General features: G+C 41.6%; 1 protein-coding gene across 1 annotated transcript in view; it reads right to left on the bottom strand.

Annotated features, from left to right (window-relative positions):
- SKAP1 (src kinase associated phosphoprotein 1) overlaps positions 1 to 21,481 on the bottom strand; it is a 467,979-nt gene that overhangs the window by 47,471 nt on the left and 399,027 nt on the right. The gene's annotated exons all lie outside the window — the stretch shown is intronic.

The following is a 21,481-nucleotide window of genomic DNA, read 5'->3' as shown; positions in this document are numbered from 1 at the left end:
ACACACACGATTGATAGTGAAGATCAAGGTTATTCTAAGATATTTTTAAAAAATGTACAATGTATGATAAGAATACATGAATGAAATAGGCAAGAAGATTACATATGGATCTCAATATACTAGTGGTTCTCAACCTTTTCTATACCCCACTCCTCTAGAACGCTTCTGATATATTCTCACACCACTTACAAAAGTTTGAAATAACAGCAACAAATTATGCATATACACTATAATTTTTAAAACCCAAATTTTCACACCCCCTAGAATATTGTCTTACGCCCCTGGTTGGGAACCCCTGCAATATACCAATAGGTATTTTTCCACAGCAAGAATATTGAAATTATATGCATGTGCCCGTCTCTATTTATCGGATTCTGTCCACAAGTTTTCAAGTTTATCTATTCCATAAGGTTAGGAAACTATTTTAAGAACTTTAACAGTTTTCAGAATAATGAATTGTACTTACTTAATACCAAATATATGCTATCGTGAATTGATAGTTTTCAGGATCGTTTTATTTGGCATGCTAGTGATATTTATATGATTATGTGTCTATGCAAGATTTCATCTTAATTGTTCTTCTCAAAATTTAGGGTTTAGATACAACAGATAAAGGTTTGTGAACCCTTTTGAATTTCAATATTCCTGTAACAAAATAACTTATAACATGATGTGTTTTCCACACTAGTCTTAAAACTAGATAATGAGAAATCAAATAAACAAATGAGCCAAGAACGTTATTCTTGTTCATTTATTTATTGTGGAAATCAAGGTATGTTAAATATTTCTGTGTGGCAAAATCATGTGAATCTTTGCTTTCAGTAATTGGTGTCTCCCCTCCCCCCCACAGCAGCTACGCCACAGCAGCAGTAATTGCTTCTAATAACGGTTGATCAGTCCTGCACTTCGCTTGGAGGAACATTGGCCTGTTCCTTCTTTTAGAAAAGCTGAAGATTGCTGGTGGTCTTCCTTGTATGAACTGCCCCTTCAGCTTTTCAACAGCATTTCTATAGGATTAAGGTCAGGAGTTTGACCTGGCCATTCCAAAAATTATTTTTTTTCTGTTTCTTTGGTTGTATGATTTGTGTGACTGGGCTCATTGTCTTGCTGTATAATTCATTTTCTCTTGAGCTTCATCTCCTAGACCAGGGATAGGCAACCTTGTCTCTTTTATGACTCGTGGACTTCAACTCCCAGAATTCCTGAGCCAGCATGGCTCAGCATGGCTGTCTCAGGAATTCTGGGAGTTGGAGTCCATGAGTCATAAAAGAGCCAAGGTTGCTACCTTTGACCTAGATAGATATTCTGATATTTTTCTGTTGAATTTGTTGGTATAATTCAAAATCTATAACTTTATCAATGTTGGCAAGCTGTCCTGGAAGCTGTCCAAAACCATGATACTGCCACCAGCATGTTTGTCTTTTGCCAAACAACGCTTATTATTCAAGTCAAAAAGTTCTATTTTGGTCTCATATATCCACAGAAAATTCTTCCAATAGCCTTCTGGCTCTTTTGCAAACTGTAAATGGGCAGTCATGTTGTTTTTGGAGAGTAGTGGCTTTCTCCTTGCATCTGTGCCACACATACCATTGTAATTTTCTTGATGGTGATGTCGTGAAAACTGACATTCACTAATGCAAGGGGAGCCTTTAGTTTCTTAAACATTATCCTGGGATTGTTTGAAATCTTCCAGAGTATTACATGGCTTGCTCTTGGTGTGAATCAGAATAGAGCTGGAATCAGAATAGAGCTGGAAGGAGCCTTGGAGGTCTTCTAGTCCAGCCCCCTGCTCAAGCAGGAGATCCTATACTATTTCAGACAAGTGAACGTCCAATCTCTTCTTAAAAATCTCCAGTGATGAAGTATCCACCACATCTAAAGACAAGCTGTTCCAATCATTAATTGTCCTCAATGTTAGGAAGTTTCTCCTTAATTCCAGGTTGCTTCTCTCCTTGATAGTTTCCACCCATTGTTTCTTGTCCATTTTTGGCTGCTTCCACACACTGCTGACTCATGTTTAAGTGATCGTCCACTAGGAACCCAAGGTCCCTCTCACAATTACTTGTTTTTGAGCAGGTTTTGCCTAATTTGTACTTGTACCTTTGTTTTTCCTGCCTAGGTGTAAAATCTTGCTTTTCTACACATTAAATTTCATTTTGTTGGATAGGGTCCATTATTCAAATCTGTCAAGATCTTTTTGGATCCTGAGCTTGTCTTCTGGGGTGTTGGTTATTCCTGCCAGATTAGTATCATCTGCAAATTTGATGAGTTCCCTCTCTATTCCCTCATCTAAGTCACTTATGAAGATATTGAAGAGTACTGGGCAGACATTGGTGGTACTCCATTGCTTAATTCCCTCCTTGTAGATGTAGTATCATTAAGGAATACTCGTCGAGTATGATTTGTCAGCCAGTTACAAATCCATATGGTGGTGATGCTATCTATCCCACATTTTCCTACCCTTCCAAGAAGTAGGTTGTGGTCTCATTTGTCAAATACTTTGCTGAAGTCTAAATAAACTATATCTACAGCATTTCACTGGTCCACTAATTTAGTCACTTAGTCAAAGAATGAAATAAGATTGATTTGGCATGATTTGATTTTAACAAACCTGCTGGCTACTAGTTATAACCTTATTTGTTTCTTTATTTTAGTAGTATCTTCTCAGGAATTGATGTTAGGATGATTGGTCTGTAGTTTTCTGGGTCTGTTTTTCCCCCTCCTTTTTTGAAGATGGGAACCATATCAGCTCTTTTCCAATCCTCTGGTAGTTTCCCAGTGGTCCAAGATTTTTTTAAAAAATATGATACAATGGTTCTGAGATAATATCTGTCACCTCCTTCAGACCCTCCATCAGGTCCCGGTGATTTATATTCATCAAGGTCAGACAGGTGTTCTCTTACCATTTTCTTGCTTATTTTAATTTTTATTTCTAGTCTGTCTTTTACAGTTGTGTTTTTGGTAGGTTGGGCTAGTTTTTTGTGTGTCAAGACTGATGCAAAGAATGAATTGCTTTCTTTCTACTGCCTGTTACTTCCTTGCCATCTTCTCTCTTTAGTGGATCGACTGTTTCCTTGCCTTTTTTTGTTATTTATATGTTGAGAAACTTTTTCTTTTGTCTTTGACTTTTAAGTCTTTGTTCATTCTGAGCCTTCACTTTCCTGACTTCATCTTTGCAGACTTCATCTTTGTACTTTTTGTTTTTCAGTTTATCAGAGAGATATTTGTGCAACTATCTTGTTTTTTTCTTGTTGTTTTTTTTAGTAGTATTGTGTTGGACTGGGCTTTTATGATTATATTTTTCAGTGTTTCCCACGCTTCTTGAATTGTTTTCCCCTTTAGGATTTTTATCCATGAAATTTTGCTTATGCTTTCTCTGAGTTTGTTAAAATCCCTCTATCATTTCTTCTCTATTAGTAAGAAAGAATTAGGTCCAGTATAGTTTTTCCTTGAGTTCTCTCCTCTACCTTTTGGATGACAAAGTTGTCAGCTAGGTTGGTTAGGTATCTGTTCAATTTCCCACTTGTTGCAGTTTGTTTCCCAGCTGATATCAGGCTAGTTAAAATCTCCCATTATTAAAACATCCCATTACTACTATGGTATGTTTCTTACATACTTTTGTTAATTGATTAGCAGAGAGTTCATCTATTTCTTCTGCTTGGTTGGGTGGCCTGATACCTATAGCAATGTCATTTTTTCTCCTTTTATATTGACCCATATGGACGCTGAGTTTGTTGATCAGAAGGTCGGCAGTTTGGCGGGTCAAATCCCGAGTGCCGCGTAACAGAGTGAGCACCTGTTACTCATCCCAGCTTCTGACAACCTAGCAGTTTGAAAGCACATAAAAATGCAAGTAGAAAAATAGGGACCACTAAGGTGGGAAGGTAACAGCATTCCGTGCGCATTTGGTGTCTAGTCATGCCGGCCACATGACCATGGAGACATCCTCGGACAAGCGCTGGCTCTTCGGCTTTGAAACAGAGATGAGCACCGGCCCCTAGAGTCAGAAACGACTACCATGCATGTGCGGGGGAACCTTTACCTTTACCTTATATGGATTCTAGGCGGTTTTTGTCTTTGATTTTGTGTATTTCTGTAGAGATGTAGTCATCTTTATATATAATGCAATTACACCTCCTACTAATATTTCAAGTTCACCCTGTTTGTTACCTAAACTTTGAGCATTAGTGTATTGGCATTTGAGCCCTTTATTGGTCTTGGGTATGTTTCTTATATCTCCTACTTTGTAAGTGGGATTTATATCCTTGTTATCACTCTCTATTTCATTATGCTTTTCTTTTTTTATTTCTTTTTTCTCTTCACTCCCTTCCTCCTTATGTGATTGGTTATCTAATGGTTATTCCCTGGAATTAGGTTCTATAGATCATGAAGATTGGCCTCCTCCCCCCTCAATTTTAGTTTATAGCCCTTTTGATGAGCCAGTCATTTTTTAAAATATATTGTTTCCAGTTCTTGTGAGGTTCAGTCCATCCCTTGCCAGTAGCCCTTCATCTAGGTCAGGGGTAGTCAACCTAAAACACTCAAAGAGCCACTTGGACCTGTTTCCCACTGAAAAGAAAACACTGGGAGCCGCAAAACTGTTTTGACATCTAAAATGAAGATAACACTGCATATATTGTTTTTTTACCTTTATGCTATGTATAAAAAACTACAGTGGGCTGCATTTATGAAATCAATGAACTGCTACGAAGAAAACAAATTTTTATTTCTGCATGCAACAAAAGCATTTTGAACTCCAAAAAAAAGATGCTGGGTCAAAGGTTACTTACAAATAAAATACTCAAATGTCTATTTGAGTCCTCCTTGTACTTATGAAATAAAAAGCTGGAGCAAACTATGAAAACTACAAACAGAAAAATAGAAAAGAAAAAAATTGCAGGAAAAAAAAGAAAAGGACAGGAGAAAGAGGAAAAAAAATCTTTCTCCTTCATCCCAACAGGTAAAAACAATTTAGTAGCTTATCTACCATCTTTAAATACAGCATAATTATCCCCATACCTCACCTCTTAATTAAAAAACAACCATCAAATATTTCATTAAACATTTTTTACTAAAAGTCCAATAAGGACAACCACATATATTCATATTTTTTTTCTCTCTCTCTCTTTCCCTCTGTCTGTCTCTCTCCCTCCCTCTCTCTCCCTTTCTCCCCCCTGTCTCTCCCTCCCTCTCTTTCTGCCCTTGGTCTGCCAGTCCTCTTCTCCCACTCAGTTTGTTTGTTTGTGTGTGTGTGTATGTGTGTGTGTGTGAGAGAGAGAGAGACAGAGAGAGGCACTTGCGCTTTCCTCCCTCTCTCTCCCTCCATCTCTTTCTCTCCATCCCTCCCTCTCTTTCCCTCCCTCTCTTTCTGCCCTTGGTCTGCCAGTCCTCTTCCCCCACTCAGTGTGTTTGTGTTGTGTGTGAGTGTGTGTGAGACACACACACACAGAGACACACACACAGACAGAGAGAGGCACTTGCACTTCCCCCCTCTCTCTCTCCCTCCCTCTTTCCCCCTCCCTCCCTTTCTTCCTCCCTCCCTCTCTGCCCTTGGTCTGCCAGTCCTCTTCCCCCACTCAGTGTGTTTGTGTGTTGTGTGTGTGTGTGTGTGTGTGTGTGTGAGAGAGAGAGAGAGAGAGAGAGAGAGAGACAGAGAGAGGCACTTGCACTTCCCTTTTTTCTTTCTCTCTCTCCCTCCCTCCCTCCCTCCCTCTCACCCCTCTCTTTCCCTCTCTCTGACCTTCTGCTCACCTGGCAAGCTGGCTTCACACTGTTCTCGGACAAGCTGATACACATTCTTATTGGGCTGGCTCTCCTGCTGCTTCCTGCGGAGATGCAGCAAAGGCAGGAGCCCCACCCAATAAGCTTGTCAGCTTCTCGGAGGACAGCATGAGTTACACACACACACTCACACACACACACACACACACACACACACACACACACACACACAGAGACAGAGAGAAGGGAAGCACAAGTACCTCTCTCTGTCTCTCTCTCTGTCTCTGTCTCTGTCTCTGTCTCTGTCTCTGTCTCTGTCTCTGTCTCTCTCTCTCTCTCTCTCCAAACTGGAAGCCGCAGGAGAAGGCTGAAAGAACCACATGTGGCTCCAGAGCCACAGGTTGCCGACCCATGATCTAGGTAATGCAGACCATGGTCTAGGAAGCCAAAGTTCCTTTGACAACAAGTTTTTAAGCCAGTGGTTTGTTTCTAAAATCCTTTGCTCCCTCATTGGATGTTGGCCTTTTGTTGGAAATATAGATGAAAACACCACTTGTGCTCCCAATTCCTTAACTTTCTTCCCTAGCTGTTTGTAATCTCATTATTATTTTCATTGTTGTGTCATTGATCCCCACATGTAGGAGAAGAAAGGGGTAGTAATCCATGGGGCTGATTATTTTACTAAGGTACTCATTTACATCTTTTATTTTTGCTCCAGGGAGACTATGTATCTCCCTAGATTGACTGCCTGGTCTGCAGACTATAGTTTCTCTTCCCCTAAAAATTGAATCTCCTATCACCAATATTCACTTTTTCCCCCCTATGGAAGTCTGGAATACTTTTCTTCCTGTTGCAGGAATGCTGAGTTGTGCCTTTTTTAGAACCTACTCATAAATGCTCTTTTGTCAGTGTCTGTATATTTTCTTCCAGGGAGAGGCCATGAAAGTGATTGTTCAGTTCCAGAGGGGCTTCATTGGAGTGAGCTATGGTCAATAGCAGGTGTTTTTGCTCTTGATTTTTTCTTCTAAGAGTGACATGTTTCCATTGCTCTTCCTCTTTGAGTATATATGTAGGCTCATTTTTTACAGAAACTGTTTGTTCTGTATTACGTTCGATCACTTCAATCACTTATGGGAGGGTGACAATGGCGTTGAATATATTCCATTTATATATAGATCTGCTTGACAGTGAATTAGTAGACTACAAATACTTTGGAGTTTTGTAACCTTTTCCAGCCAGTAGTGAGAGGTTTTTTTTTTGGAAGTCCTCAGAAATTTATTTAGTTCAAGCTATGACACACTTCTACATATTTATATTGTGAAGATCAGATTGATAGTGAATCCAGAATTTTGTTCTTTAAATAATGCAGGACCTCCCTTGATTGAAACATTTAATTTTAATTTTCTCTAAAAATGAACAGATAATCCTAGAGGTTTATATACTTTAGCCATACCCAAATAGCTATGTTTAGATCATCTCTTCAATAAATAAATGGACAAGTACAATATTTTGATTCATCTGCTTAATTGGATTGACTTTAGTTTTAGGATTTGTGTGAAAACATGATATTTTTGATCATATTCAAAATTCAAAGGGTTCGCAAATTTTTAAGTACCGCTGTAAATGTCCAGTGGAGCCATGACATAGTGGAAGACAGAAGGAACATTACCTTTTAGAACTGGAAGAAATGGACATCTTAATAAGAAAATGAATAAGACCACTTATACATTATCATAATATGCAAGAAAGATTTGTGGAGATGGTGCTTGACAGACAGAACACAAATCTTGGTAATAATTGAAAAGAAAATAGATATGCTTCTTTTGTGTGACATAAAAGAGCTCATTCAGGTAGTCCTCATTTAGTGACTGCCTCATTCAGTAACCATGATGAAAAAGTAACCTTATGACCAATTCTCCCATTCTCGCGGATCTGTAGAGCAAAGGAAAGCTGAAGTAAGATCATAAGCATAGTCATAGTTTCATTTAGCAATCTTTTACTTAATGATTCAGCAATTCCAATTATGGTCACCAAATGAGGACTACCTGTACTCAAAACCAAGTAAAGGTGCAATATTACTCAGGTCACATCATTTTTTATCTATAGCAAGAAATAAGCATAGGCCATAATAATAAACCAGACATTGGTTGGATTTTGGTTCCCAGATGATTATGCAACACAGAATTAAATGTGCAACCTGAATAAGATAATAGCATATCTCCAAAATGAGTTATCTGCTATTCTATATCATATAATTGTCACAACTGCTAGATTGTCTAAGATATTTTGACTCCACCCTGAAGGTTCGTTCTTAATTGAGTCATTCCCAAATATAATATTCTCATGCCAATCATTGCTAATATAGTTATGAATAAAAAACAGAGGCCATTAATTTTATCCCAATATAAATGGAGATGAATGATTTAGAATGGCTGGGAGCACATATTGTAGCATAGAGTTGTATATATACCAGTTCCTATTTCAGGCATCTTATACACAGTTATCAGAATGTCTGAGAGGAATAAGAAAAACAAAATGATTATAATAATTTACTTATATAGTGTCCTTCCCTTCACTTACTGTGATTTATGAGTATATAGTAAAAACAATAAAAGCATATTAGAAACCATTATAGTCATTTTTAAAGCAATGTTAGGAAGAAGGAAAAAGCTAATCCAACACTGTAGTGTTTATTTTAAGGAAAAATAATTCTTCATAGAATATTAGAACGACTGATGCTTCTTTTCTTCCTTTCCCTTGTTCCCATCTGGATTTATTTTTTGTTTCTTTGTTTTATGTCTTATGTTCAGGGCTTTTTTTCTCATAGAACGCTCAGAACGGAGTTCCGGCACCTTTTTTGGATGGAACCTTGTAGGGTAGGGAAGGCGGGTTGTATGACATGTGTAAGTTCCGGCACCTTTTTTTTTTTTACAAAAAAAGCACTGCTTATGTTGTTACTTCAATAAATGTTTTTAGCAAATTGTAACCTGCCTAGAGTCACCAGAAGTCAAGTGGTGTATATATTTAATATATTATGGTCCATCACACAGTCAGTCAGATATTCAGACTGAATTTGGCATTTTTGTCTATCTATTGAGTCCTTTCCAATGATCAGGGATTGGAGATGTGGATGTCTGACTGTGAACCTAAAAATTATTACAGTAACATCTAAGGATATAGACAATTAGAGGCAGGGCAATTTTTTTTTACAATTACAATGTTCATGTCCAATAAATGTTCATAAGCTTTCAGTATTAATCTGGAGATCCCACAGTTTTGCAATTTTTTTTCAGATTGCTCAAACTTAGCTTCACTCAAACTTAGCAATATCAATTAATGGACTTACTTCTTTTCAATGACTGTTAAGCATGTTATGAACAAGGTGCCTGTTGGTTTGGATTTTAAAGTCTCATAAGATCTTAACCTGCTTATTTCCAAGAGCACTATAGCATCTTCATTTCCTATCATTTTATCTGTTTTAGTCCCACCTGTTCTTGCTTGCAGGAAAATGATATTTCTCAATACTGTTTTTGATACCATGATATTCCAATGCACTATTGTTACTTTGCCATGCTGTTGTTTGTAGTCTGTCTGTGCATCTCCTCCTTGATCTCCTCCTTCTCCTTCTGGCCCTTCTCCTGCCACAGCTGCCAGTTCTCATGTTGCCTTTGTATGCATACAGTTCTTCCCAAGAACCTATGGTGTGATGTATCAGCATAATATATGTGCAGATCCAATCAGTGTGGCCTTTTGCAGTTGACAGAAATGTTGCTCACAGTGTGTAACTTACAAAGTTTCTATCATATTTGAGCCTTAATATCTTTTGTAGTTATATTAAGCCCTGCAACAGTGAATTTTCTGAAAGCATTATTCAAACCTCCTCAATAGCTTGATATAGAGCTAACATTCTTCCCACATGCAGACCTCCCACTGAGAGGTTATGGTTGGGACACCCATTTTATTGGCTTGATGAACTTGATGATAAGGGCAAAAAATGGATCCAGGAAATTACAGACCAATTGGCCTGACATTAGGAAGATGCTGGCAAAAATAATTAAGCAACAGATCTGCAAACACCTTGAAGCAAGCAAAATTATAACCAGAAGTCAACATGGGTTTATTAAAAATAGATTATGCCAAGCAAAACTTATTTCATTCTTTGATAAAGTGACTAAATTACTGGATAAGTGAAATGCTCTGAACATAGTATATTTGGATTTCAGTAAAGCATTTGACAATGTAGACCATACCCTACTTCTTAGTAAGTTAGAAAAATGTAGGATAGACAGCATCACCACCAGATGGCTTTGTAGCTGACTGACAAACTACACTCAACATGCAGTCCTTAATGGAATTACATCTACATTGAAGGAAGTAAGCAGTGGGACACCCCATGGTTCTGTCTTAGGCCCAGAACTTTTCAACATCTTCCTAGATGAAGAATAGAAGGGGGATTCATCAGATTTGCAGACAACACCAAGCTGGCAGGAATAGTCAACAGACAGACAGACTTGAACACTGGGCCCTTTCTAACAAAATGAAATTCAATAGTGGGAAAAATAAGGTGTAGAATAGGTGGAACATAGTTCAATAGCAGTAACAATGAGAGGGATCTTGGAGTCCTAATGGACAATCAATTAAATATGAGCCAGCAGTATGCTGCAGCCACCAAAAAAGCCAATGCAATCCTACGCTGCATTACAGAGCGATAGAATCAAGATCATGTGAAGTTAGTGCTACTTTACAATGCCTTAGTATTGCTGCATTTGGAATATTGCATCCAGTTTTGGTTACTACAATATAAAAGAGATGTTGAGATTCTGGAAAGAGTGCAGAGAAGAGCAACAAAGATGATTACATTGTGGGACTTCCGGTGGCTGCGCGGCGCCGGAGACAGCCTTCCCGGGCTGCCCGCGGCTCAGCTGTGTGTTTTTCGCCCGAAACAGCGCTGATCAGCTGTTCGGGCGAATTCGAAGCCCCCTCCTCGGGAGAAGAGGAGGGGGTGAGGCCCCAGGTAGGGGTCGAGTTCTCTGGGGCCGCCTGAGCTTGGAGCTTGGGCGGCTGAAGGATTGAAGTCCCCCGAAGCCTGGGTTGCTCCCAGCTGGCCAGCGTCTCTGCTCCAGATTTCTTGGAGCAGAGCCAGGCGTCTGCGACCACCCCTGCCTGAAGAAAGGACTATGGATTAAAAGGAGCAGGCAGAGCGGTACAAGAGGAAAAGATGAAGAGGATTATTTTATTTTACTCTCGAGCTTGATGGACTTTTTAAACTTTAAGTGAAAGTGCGTCACAATTGAAAGTAAAAGATGGCGGCTAAACCTCCCCCTAAAACTCTTCGGAGTGGTGGATCTTCTCCGGTGCAACAATCATCATTACAGGCGTTGCACCCTCCTGATGTATTGACACCGAAGGACTTACGAGATGCTCTGGATAAACATGCCCAGGTAATTTTGGAATCAATTGGTGATAAATTTGCACAGATGGAGGAGAAATTGGAGAAACTGGAGGAGAGAATGGAAGAGAGGATGGAACAGAAGTTCAGCGTGATGAAGGTAGACATTTTGTCTTCAGTGCATAAAGTGGCGGAATGTGTGGATGATTTGGATGAAAAAGTGGATGATTTGACTCAAAAGAATGCCATATTAGAAGCAAAAGTACGGGAGAATGAAGATTTAAGAGACAAAATGGAAAGGGAATTAAGTCTTGCTCAATATTACCAGATGCAGTTTGCTGTTAGAATCAGAGGCTTAAAAGAGAATATTAAGGAAGACTTAAAGCAGCTGGTTTCTGAGGCTCTCGAAGTGGTACTGAAACAGCCAGCATCTGAAATAAGAGAAGCTATGGATAAAGTGTTCCGTGTGAATTCATGGATTGCTAAACAGAGAAAGCTACCTAGAGATGTGGTGGTCTACTTTGCAAAAAGAGAAATTAGAGATGAAGTTATACAAGCTGCCTATGATGCTAAAGTTGTGATTGCTGATCAAGAAGTCTTGGTTTTAAAAGAAATTCCTCCAAAGATTTTAAGGAGAAGGAAAGACTTCACATTTCTTGTGCAAGAGCTCAAGCAACGAGATATAAGGTTCAGATGGGAGATTCCAGATGGGTTGATGGTGATGCATGAAGGTAAAAGGTACCGGCTGATTACTGTGAAGCAAGCGCGTGATTTCTACAATAACGTTTTAAAAGCAACCCCATTAACACTTCTGGAAGCTGCAAAGGGATCTGGAGAAGGAGAACATCAAGAGGTTGAAGTAGAGGAAAATGGTGCTGGAGGAGATCAAGCTATAACTTCTTTGGATGATCCTAGAGAGCAAAGGGTAACGTGTGCTGCTTTAAAACGAGCAAAGAAAATAAAAGAACAAGACCAGCAAAAGTCTTCGGAATCTCCACAACGTACTCATAGCCAAGCAGTGGGAGGAGCACGGCCTAAAGAAGATAGTCCTATCAAAGCAGTGCTCCAAGAGCTTTGGGAGGATATGCATGGCAACTAAATTTTTAACTTGGAACGTTAATGGACTAAATTCACCACAGAAGAGGAGGAAAGTTTTTCAATATTTAAAACAATTTAAGATAGATGTTATATGCTTGCAAGAAACGCATATTAGAGTCTTGGATCAAAAGCATTTATTGAACTCAAGGTTGGGTACGCAATTTGTTGCTTCTGCAATGAATAAGAAAAATGGAGTGGTTGTCTATGTTAAAAGTGCCTTAACAGCAGACTTAATTGAAGCAGATAAGCATGGAAGATACGTTATGATAGAGCTGCTGCTAGAAGGTAAAAAGACGCTTTTAGTTGGATTATATGCACCTAATCAACAACAAGCTGACTTTTTTAGTTTACTTCACACTAAGCTTACCCAGTTGGATTATAAATCTTATATTTTTATGGGGGATTGGAATGGTGTTTTGGATGTACAGATGGACAAGGCTGGAGCTTTTAAGCGCATTCCAAGTCATGCTAGACTGCCTAAATCTTTTTTTGAAATGAAGGATGACTTGGAACTGTGAGATATTTGGCGTGAGAGACATCTACAGGAAAAGGATTATACTTTTTATTCTGATAGACATCAATCTTTTTTGAGGATTGATTTTATTTTGTTGACTAATGATTTTTTTTTGAGGACTAAAAAGGTGAAGATTTGCGCAAGAATTATCTCTGATCATAGTCCAGTTTGGTTAGAGATTGATAAAGAGAAAAGGGACAGGCGCTCGTGGCGCGTAAATGAGAACTTATTTAGAAATCAGAGAAATGTGGAAGAATGCAAACAGCGGATGAAGGATTTTTTTGAAATTAATATGAACAAGGGTACCTCTATGGATATGGTTTGGGATGCTAGCAAGGCCTACATGAGAGGGGTGTTGATATATATGAATAATAAACATAGACGTGCTGTGGAAGCTAGAAGGAAAGAACTGGAGAATGAAATAAAGGAAAAAGAAAAGGCTTTGATTTTGAACTCAGAGGATGTGAAGATTAAGGAGGCTATTAAATTGTTAAGAGGACAATTTGATAAACTAATGGCTGATCAAGTGGCAACCAATCTGCGGTTTGCCAGGCATAATACTTTTTGCAACGCTAATAAACCAGGCAGATGGTTAGCTTATAGATTGAGGAAAAAACAAAGGGCTTCTAATATTGATAAGATTGAGCATAAAGGAAGGGTTGTGTTTCAACAGGACCTTATCAAGGATGCATTTGTGGATTTTTATTCTAAATTATATGCTAAGGAGAAAATTAATGAAAAAGACATTGATATGTATTTGGAGAATGCTAGCATCCCGGTTCTTACGCAAGTACAAAAAGAGGGGATTAATCAATTGATTACAGAAGAAGAAATTTTTACAGCAATTAAGGAACTGAAGGTGGATAAAGCACCAGGTACGGATGGTTTGACTGCGACCTATTACAAAAATTTGCAATTAGAGATGATAAAACCGTTAAAGGAACTGTTCCAGACAATCCAGAGGGGGGGAAAGGTGCCACCGTCTTGGAGAACAGCTTTTATTTCCCTGATTCCGAAGGAAGACCAAGATGCTACTCAAGTTAAAAATTACAGACTGATATCGCTTTTAAATACAGATTACAAGATATTTGCTAAGGTTTTGGCTAATAGACTGATGAGGGTTCTGCAACAGGTGATTCATGGGGACCAAACGGGGTTTATTAGTGGTAGGCAAATGAAAAATAATGTGAGGCATATAGTTGATGTGTTAGAGTTTTTGGAAAGGAACAACCAGATCTCTGCGGTGCTAATTTTTTTAGATGCTGAAAAAGCTTTTGATCAATTGAACTGGCAATTTTTGTTGAAAGTTTTAGACAAAATGGATTTTGGGGAATTTTTTTTGCAACCGATTAGGGCATTATATCAAAAACAAACTGCCCGAATTATAGTTAATAATAGCCTGACAGAGGCATGTAATATCGAGAAGGGCACAAGGCAAGGGTGTCCGTTATCGCCCTTGTTATTTGTGTTAACATTAGAGATATTATTGGTTAAAATACGGAATTCGGAAAAAATTAAGGGGATACAAATTAGAGATCAGGATTATAGATTGAGAGCATTTGCAGATGATCTGGTTGTTACAGTGACCCAGCCAGAGAACTCTGTTGTGGACCTGATGGAGATAATAACACAATATGGGAAGGTTTCTGGATTTAAAGTTAATATACAGAAAACCAAAATTTTGGCCAGAAATATGACAGTTTCGCAAAAGGCTCTCTTAGAAGGATTAACTGGATTTGAGATTGTTAAAAGGGTTAAATATTTGGGGGTGCTTTTGTCGCCCTCTAATACAAAGTTATATAAAAATAATTATGAAAAATTATGGGGGAAAATTCAAAAAGAATTGGAGAGTTGGGAAAAATTGCAATTGTCTTTGTTGGGACGGATTGCAGCAGTGAAAATGAATGTCCTGCCTAAATTTTTATTTTTATTTCAAATGATACCTATTCTTAAGAAAGACTCTAATTTGGAGGAATGGCAGCGAGGTATCAATAAATTTGTGTGGGCAGGGAAAAAGCCACGAGTTAAATTTAAGATTATGCAGGATACTCGTGAGAGAGGTGGCCTTAAAATGCCCAATTTTAAACTATATTATGAAGCTGCTGCATTAGTAGGAATAAGTGATTGGATTAATTTGACACAAGAGAGATTATTAAATCTTGAGGGCCATGATTTGTTGTTTGGCTGGCATGCATATTTGTTGTATGACAAGAAGGTAGACAATGTGTTTAGAGTGCATATTTTAAGACAGGCATTGCTGAGAGTTTGGAAGAAGTATAGACATAAGTTAGATTGCAAGATACCACTGTGGGCAATTCCAAAACATGCAATAGAAAATATACATGCTGGATTCAAACATGATGTGACTACGTACAAGGAGATCCTAAGTTTGGAAAGAAATGTTTGGTGTTTGAAATCATATAGCCTCTTGCGAGAAGAGAAGGTTGTTCAAAACTGGTTTCAATATACTCAGTTACGGGCCAGGTGGAAAGAAGACCAGAAAAATGGTTTTACAATGACTGATGAAAATTTGATAAAGCAAATTAGAAATCAGGGTCCAGCACATATCAAACGGATATATCTTGCATTGATAGAGATTGACTCAGAAACAGAGCTTGTTAAGGATTGTATGATAAAATGGGCCCAAAACATTCAGGAAGTTATTACAATGGACACGTGGGAAAAGATTTGGGTGAGGAACGTAAAATTTACACAAGCTCAAAATCTAAGAGAGAATTTTTACAAAATGTTTTACAGATGGCATTTAGATCCTAAAAAGCTTGCAAGTATGTATCCGAATTATCAGCCTAAATGTTGGAGGTGCGGTGATGAAGATGCAACATATTTTCACATATGGTGGACATGTAAAAAGGTTAAGGCTTTTTGGATAAAAGTCTGGTGGAACATGCAGAAGATTTTTAAACAGAGGATAAAGTTTTGTCCGCAGCTTTTTTTGTTGGGAATAATTGCAGATGCTACAGTTGTGGACACCAAGCTGATGTTGAATTTAATTACGGCAGCAAGACTTTTGATAGGTCAGTATTGGAAGAAAGAGGAACTGCCGACCATAGAAGAGTGGATTTTAAAGGTTTCCGACCTGGCAGAGATGGCGAAGATTTCGGCCTATTTGAAAGATCACTCGCAAGAACGCTATATTATGGAATGGAGAAAATGGATTGAGTTTATCCAGAACAAGTATAGGGTTAAGAAGTTTTATGTAGCATTTGAATAAGTCTTCTTTCTTTTTTTTGTTTTTTTATTTTAGTTTCTTTATATATATTTAATATTACTAAGGCTTGTTTTATCCTATATAAGCTAGAGAGTGATGGATTTTAGAGTTTATAGTTGTTAGTATATGATTGTTTATGATTGCTTTTTATATATATACCTTGTATTTAGCTCTGGGAAGTCGGGGGGGGAGGGGGGGAGGGGGGAGAGGTAGGGGGGGGAGAAGGGAGGGGGAGGGGGGTTTTAAAGGAAAATTGTATGTTAAAACTTTTCAATAAAAAAAAAGATGATTACATTGTGGGAGGCTAAAACATATGAAAAATGGTTGCAAGTATTGGGTATATCTAATCTAGTGAAAGGAAGGACTGAGATGACATGATAGCAATGTTCCAGTGTCTGAGGGGTTGCCACAAAGAATAGGGTATCAATCTATTTATCAATGCAGCAGAAAGAAGAACAAGAAGCAATGGATGGAAACCAATCAAGGAGAGAACCAATCTAGAACTAAGAAGAAATTTCCTGACAGTGGGAATAATTAGCCTTCAGAAGTTGTGGGTGCTGCATCACTGTAGGTTTTAAAAAAGAGACTGAACAGCCATTTATCCAGAATGGTATAAGATCTCCTGCTTGGGCAGGGTGTTGGATTAGAAGACCTCCAAAGTCCCTTCCAACTCTGTTATTTTGTTAACCACAATTTATCATATGAGGACGTTTCCTGAACTATGAGCAAATGCAGCACCCAGAACTGCAGGAAACTCAAAGCAGCTCCACCTAAGTGTTTTTTTTCCTGAACTGGATATGTAGGTTCTGGCAGAGAAAGAATCAGGTGGTCTGGTGGAGAAGAAGGACTGAGGGCAGAGAGCAGGTGGACAGGGATGGTCCAGGAAACAGGCTTTCCGCTTTCAGCCTAAAGTCTCAAGGAAAAAGCCTGGGAAGGAATGTTTCCTCCCTGTGCACTCTGGAAGGACAAGCTTCCCTTTGAATATGTCTAGAAACAGTAATTGAGAAGGTCAAGTTTCCAGTAAACAGAACTTCCCTGCTCTCCCTTCCTTTTGGCATGTAATTCTCCTTTCTCTGATTTCTGATTTTTCATTGGGTTTCTGTCTACTTTTTTGTCTCTCGCTTCAGTTCATGTCATATACAGTATATATAAAAAGGTAAAGGTTCCCCCGCACATGCGTGCTAGTCGTTTCCAACTCTAGGGGCCAGTGCTCATCTCCGTTTCAAAGCCAAAGAGCCAGCGCTTTTCCGAGGACGTATCCGTGGTCATGTGGCCAGCATGACTAGACACCAAAGGCACACAGAACGCTGTTACCTTCCCACCATAGTGGTCCCTATTTCTCTACTTGCATTTTTTACGTGCTTTCGAACTGCTAGGTTGGCAGAAGCTGGGACAAGTAACAGGCGCTCACTCTGTTACGCGGCACTCGGGATTTGACCCGCCAAACTGCTGACCTTCTGATCGACAAGCTCAGCGTCCTAACCCACTGAGCCACCACGTCACACACACACACACACACACACACACACACACACACACGTTGGTAACAATACAGTATAGGAATGTTTTGCCATTCTCTTCTTCCAGGATTTTACAACTTCCTAACCTATAGGTAATCTAAATAACCTATAGCCTGAAGTTTCCCATTGGTTTCTCATCCAAGTATTAACTGATAGGGTGGTCTAGTGCTTTTGATTCAAGTATTTTCGAGAACACAAGAGTATGAATGTAAACCTTCTCTGAAATTCCTTAAAACCTTTGAATTCAAAGGACCGCATAGGGCCACTAATCAGTCCTGTCCATTTGGCTTTTCAAAATCAAAAAAGTTCAGGTAGGTGCTGTAATGTAATGGGTCTGACGCAAGGAAGAGATGCCAGCCGGAGTACGTGTTCAGCTCTTTATTGTGGGGGGTGCGTACTGAGGAACAAGGGCTACCTGGCCTCCTTATATACCCGGCCAGGGAGGCAGCCAGCCAATGGGGTTGGCCCTAGGTTTCCCGCCGAAACTAGGTTTCCTGCCAAAACCGTCCAGGCCAATGCACCCTAGTGGCTGCTGCTATGCAGATGCTTGCAACTGGATACATAACACCCCTCCCCCCTTAGAGAAGAACCATCCTACAACTATGTACATGCATAACTATATACAATGTGTGCCAATACATATGCAGCGAGTTGGGGATCACTTGCAAACATAGTCCGCTAAATACGCTGGTGTCCTGTGGGGCCTGGTGGACCGTCTGGGTGTGGCTTCGCCCTGGCCTTGAACGTATGGCTCATGATGCCCCTGTGCTGGGTTGAGTCCGGCCGTTGGATTCCCATCTCCTAAGGTGCCCTGCTGCTGCTGCAGGGCCGGCTGCAGGAGGCCATCCTCCTCTAGTTCAGGGTCTGAGCCATTTCTGGTTGGTCTGGCCTCCTCTGGGGTGTGGCTATCCTGATGGCCATGGGTGGTGCACTCAGGGACTTTTCCTCTGAGCTGGTCGAAGTGCCACCTGATGTGTCAATCCCCCTCCACCCCCATGATGTAAGAGAGGTTATTGGACAAGAAGGCAGCATGGGCCTGGACTCCCGTCCATGACCAAAGTTTCAGAGCCTTAAAGGCACTACTGTCTGACAAGTCCACAGTAACACACTTCACCCCCATGATGTAGGCCCCGTTTTTTCAGCCACGATCCCCGGAATCCATGGGTGCTCTGTCCCGTAGTTCCTGACCCAAACCAGGTCCCCCACGTTGAGTACCCTGTGTGATGAGGGCCTCTCAGTCTCTGCCGCCACTTGGTCAGGGTGCAACCGGTCAAGCTTGGTGATGAGACGCCGTCCCCATCGTAGTTCTGCTGGGCTCTTCCCGGTGGCAATGGATGGTGTGGTGTGTTGGGCGAGCAAAAATTTCGACAGTCTGTGATGCCAGTCCCCGCTGATGATGCGCCGGAGTGCGTCCTTGGTCGTCCTTACCATCCGTTCAGCTTGCCCGTTGTCGATGGGTGGAAGGGCGCAGAGGTGGCGTGTCTAATCCAATTCGCCTTCAAGAACGCCTGGAAATCATTAGCGGTAAACTGAGGCCTGTTATCAGACACGATTACGTCGGGGAGGCCATGTGTGGCAAAGAGGGCCCTGAGCACCTGGATTGTCCTTGCTGAGGTCATGTTGGGGACAGGGACTACCTCCAGCCACTTAGAGTAGCTGTCCACTACTACTAAGAACAGTTGGCCCTGGAACGGCCCCGCATAGTCAATGTGGATGCGGGACCAGGGTGTGTGTGTGGCCTCCCACCTGTGCACGGGGGCATGTGGCATCTCTGGCCTGGATCTCTGGCATGTGTAACAGCCCTTGACCCGCTCCTCGATGTCCTTGTCCAAACCTGGCCACCAGAGGTAACTCCTGGCCAGTGCCTTCATCCTGACCACCCCCAGATGCCCCTCATGCAGGGACTCCAGCACTGCTCCGGAATGCTGTGGGAATGATGACCCTGCTTCCCCAAAGGAGGCAACCCCAGTGTGTGGAGAGGTCGTGTCGCCTGGTGAAGTATGCCTGGAATTCGGGCCCCGGAGACTTGTCCTGCCAACCAGTGCAAACCCACGAGTGTACCCTGCTCATGATGTTGTCAGAGGCTGTGCTGGTTGCAATGTCCTTGGCATGTACTGGGCATTCTGGTAGTTCCTGCAGAGCTAGGATCTGTGTTGCTGGTGCCGGATCGGGTTCAGTGGTGTCTATGGGTAGCCTACTCAGGCTGTCTGCACGGCCCATCTCCTTCCCTAGCTTGTGCACCAGCTTGCAATTGTAAGCTGCAAGGAAGATGGACCACTGGAGCATTCTGGGAGATAGTATTTGGGGGGTCTGCTTGTCCGTTGTGAACAGGCCTAGCAGTGGTTTGTGGTCTGTGTAAATGGTGAACTCCCTGCCATATAGATAATCGTGGAACTTCTTAATCCCTGCCACGATTGCCAGGGCTTCCTTATCTATTTGGGCGTAGTTCCTCTCTGCTCCAGACAGCGTCCTGGAATAGTAAGCTATTGGTATTTGAGCCCCAGTAGGCTCGAGGTGGCTTAGTACAGCGCCCACGCCATAAGGGGATGCATCGCACGCGATACATATGGGCTTTGTTTCTATGAAGTGTGTTACTGTGGACTTGTCAGACAGTAGTGCTTTAAGGCTCTGAAACTTTGGTCATGGACGGGAGTCCAGGACCATGCTGCCTTCTTGTCCAATAACCTGTGTAGTGGTTCTGCAATTGCTGCCTTGTGAGGAAGAAAGGTGTGATAGAAATTGAGTAGGCCCAGGAATGCCTGAAGCTCTGCCTTGTTCCTAGGTGTGGGTGCCAGTTTGATTGCCCTTACCTTGGACTCCATGGGGTGGATTCCCTTGGCATATATCCTGAATCCCAAAAGTTCAGTGGAGGGAACACCAATGCTGCACGTTTCCCTCTTCAGTTTGAGGCCAGCAGCACGCAGCCTGGTTAATACCTCCCTCAGCCTGCCTGCCAGTTCTTCAGCTGATGCTCCTGCGATCAGGACGTCATCAAAATAAGGGCAGACCCCTGGGTTGCCCTTGAGAGTTTTCTCCATGATCTCCTGAAAAATACCAGGAGCTACGCTGATCCCAAACTGCAGCCTGTTTACCCTGAAAGCTCCCCTGTGAGTCACTATCGTCTGAGTGTCAGCCGTTGCCCTGGTAACCGTGAGCTGTTGGTATGCCTGCGCAAGATCGAGCTTTGCAAAGATGGTGCTGCCTTGGAGGGAAGCAAGAACGTGGCTGACCGTGGGGACCGGGTAAGCATGTGGGTTTAGGGCGCAGTTCACCGAGCATTTGTAGTCAGCGCAGATCCTCACCTCCCCATTGGGTTTAAGTGGGGTGACTATCGGGGTCTCCCACTCTCCCCCATCTACGGGCTCTAAGATTCCCTGGCCCACCAGCTTGTCCGGTTCGCTCTCGATCTTATGCTTGAGCGTGAAAGGGACTCGCCGCGGTCTGACCCTGATGGGGGGAACGCTCGGGTTCAACTTGAATGAGATGGGGGACCCTGTGTACTTGCCCAGCTTCCCATCGAAGACGTCTGCAAACTCCTTGCAGACGGCCTCGATGGATTCTCCCTGGATCCGGTGGATCCCGGAGACTGTGATTTCCAGGGCCTCAAACCAGTCTAGGCCGACTAGGCTGGCTCTCTGGCCCTCTACCACTACGACCTCCAGGTGCTCCTCGCGACTCTTAAACCCCACGGAAATGGTGGCCTCCCCCTTTACCTAAGACGGTTTCTATGGCCTCCAGGGCGAACAGGTTTGTGGCGACCTCGAGGAGTACGGTTCCACCTATGCAGAGCAGGGCTGCCGCCTTTGAGCCGTCCTCCGAGATTTGGTTAAATCTCATGTACAGTTCGGCGTGCGACAGGTATCAGGCCCATTTCTCCGGGTGGTGGGTGTCGAACTCACGGGGTTGCCCTGTTCGTGCCATGATGACTCTAATAAGGCTTAGATTTAGATACAGCTAGCGTCTATCAGTACTGAATATGATTCATGGTTGAGACATCTATCGACACTAGC

Source organism: Vipera ursinii, assembly GCF_947247035.1.
Source record: "Vipera ursinii genome assembly, chromosome: Z".
Taxonomy (NCBI): Eukaryota; Metazoa; Chordata; class Lepidosauria; order Squamata; family Viperidae; genus Vipera; species Vipera ursinii.
This window is presented reverse-complemented; position numbering and strand designations above follow the sequence as displayed.